At 58.5% G+C, this 2,291-nt stretch overlaps 1 protein-coding gene across 1 annotated transcript in view; it reads right to left on the bottom strand.

Moving 5' to 3' along the window:
- GALNT2 (polypeptide N-acetylgalactosaminyltransferase 2) overlaps nucleotides 1-2,291 on the bottom strand; it is a 23,012-nt gene that overhangs the window by 4,145 nt on the left and 16,576 nt on the right. The gene's annotated exons all lie outside the window — the stretch shown is intronic.

Below are 2,291 nucleotides of genomic sequence, written 5' to 3'. Positions count from 1 at the left end.
CCACCTGGCACAGCCCCACTGCGTGCCCCCCACCCCCGCTCCATGCCAGGACCCCGCCCTGTGAGTGGTTGCAGGGGCAGCAGGAGTTGAGTCCAATGAGACAGCTGGGCATCATCGTGGGAGTGGGTGACGTGGAGCCCGGTGCACGGGCGGAAGGAGCTGGGCCCTACTTATGTGTGTGTACACACACGCACACCCTCCTAACACCAAACTACCAACCAAACTCGCCAACCAAGCTCAACCAACCTACCAACTGAATTCACCAACCAAACTCAACCAACCAACTGAACTCAACCAGCCAACCAAACTCACCTACCAACCAAACTTGCCAACCAAGCTCAACTAGCCTACCAAATGAACTCAACCAAATTCACCCAGCTAACCAAACTCAACCAACCTACCAACTGAACTCCACCAGCCAACCAAACTCAACCAACCTACCAACCAAACTCGCCAACCAAGCTCAACTAGCCTACCAAATGAACTCAACCAAATTCACCCAGCTAACCAAACTCAACCAACCTACCAACTGAACTCCACCAGCCAAACTCAACCAACTAACTGAACCAACCAACCAAACTCAACCAACCTACCAACTGAACTCCACCAACCAACCAAACTCAATGACCCATCAATCCCTCACCCAACCAGCCAAACTCAACCCATTAATCCGCCTACCAGGCCAGAAAACCAAGCCCAGAACCAGCCTGAATGAAATCTCACCCTGTTGTTTATCCCCATGTCAAAATCTCTAATGCTTGTTCTTAAAGAAAAAGAAAAAGGAACCGGTTTTTCTACCCAGGCTCTCCCTCATGGACGTGCTCTGTGATGCTAGCCACCAGCACTCCTTCCGGAAGTCCTTGTGCAAATCCTTTCGATAGCGTGGAAGGAAGTTCCCGTCCTCCTGCCTCCCTTTCCCCTCGGACTGCAAAATGTGCTCACCATACGAACACACAGACGTGTCTGGAAACCAAATACTCCAACTGGCAAGACCGTGCGGCACTGAGATACAAATAGCTCTTCTCCAAGGGCAAACGGGTGACGCCTGGAGGGGGCAGGAGGGGGGCAGAGCAACCAAGAGCCCAGCGCCCCAGGACTGGCCCTGCCACACGACCCGCGACCCTGAAATTCAGGGCGATCGGATGAGCTGGGGAGGTGACTGCTGCCTGCCCATCGCCCCCTCACTCTGGCTCCCTCTCGGCTGTCACCCCCCCCGCCCCCCCCACAGCTGTTCTCTCCATTGTCATGGCAAGTGTGTGCCTGGCTGCCCGCATCCACGCGTCCCTCCGAGTAGCCAGCAATCAGCTGGACAGAGAATGCGGATGAATCAAGTCTGATTCCCTTCTCTGCAAGGGCGTCTGCTAAACGGAGGCCTTAGAAAACCGACCAGCACCCTGCTGTCTCTGAAGGCCGTCTCATCAGCTCAGACCGTCCGTCTAGGAGGACGGGCCGGGGTGGGGGGGTGCAAACTTCTGAGACATCGAGGCCCGACCGAAACGTCAGGAACCTCATGTTCTCACGGGGAGCATCCTCCTCTAACCGGCTGAGCGGCGTAACAGGTCCTCACACGCATCCAGAAAAGCCAACTGTTGGCAGGCCTCTCCCACCCATGGTGCGAGCCTTTTAGGGGTGTCCGTGAAGGCTCCCGGGAACTGGGGTCCCCACAGGAGCACCTGACAACCCTTGCAATAAAGCAAGCCCTTCAGAAAGGTAACGCTCCATAGACTAAGGAGCCACCTGTCTTTTAAAAAGGGTTGGAGACCCACGCCCGCCAGCCCGCCCCGCCCTGCCCCTCCTGCAGGATTCCCGGGGGCCCGGGTCCAGGGGACAGTGGCCTCTCTGTTTCACAGTCATTCTTCCTCCCCACACAGGTACCAGCCAGTCAGACGCCGCCTCATCGACACGGACGAGTCACACAGGCACTGCCGGCCGTAAGCAAATGTCCAGGTGCCACACACAGGACGGGGCACAGGGCGCCACAGAGCAGCTCCCAAGAGGGACCACCGGCAGCCCCCCTCCCCGGCAGGCCCCCCGAGAGGCAGAAACGACAGGCAGGCGTTGCGGGCCCTCCCCTTGCCCAGCCCAGAGCCGGGCTCAGCAACCTTCGCACTCACAGCCTCACTTGCACGCACGGCCCTGCTTTGTCAGCCTCGAGGGCGAGGCCCACACGGGAACACACGGAGAGGACACGGGAAGACGGGGCCCAGGACAGTGACTGCACGGCAGGAGCAGATGACGGGGAGACGGAAGAGAGGGACAGAGTGTGCTGCCCGGGGGGCGGGGTGCTGGTG

This window comes from Myotis davidii, unplaced genomic scaffold (genome assembly GCF_000327345.1).
Source record: "Myotis davidii unplaced genomic scaffold, ASM32734v1 scaffold875, whole genome shotgun sequence".
NCBI classification, from domain to species: Eukaryota; Metazoa; Chordata; class Mammalia; order Chiroptera; family Vespertilionidae; genus Myotis; species Myotis davidii.
Note: the sequence above shows the minus strand (reverse complement) of the source record. Positions and strands in the feature narration are given on the sequence as shown.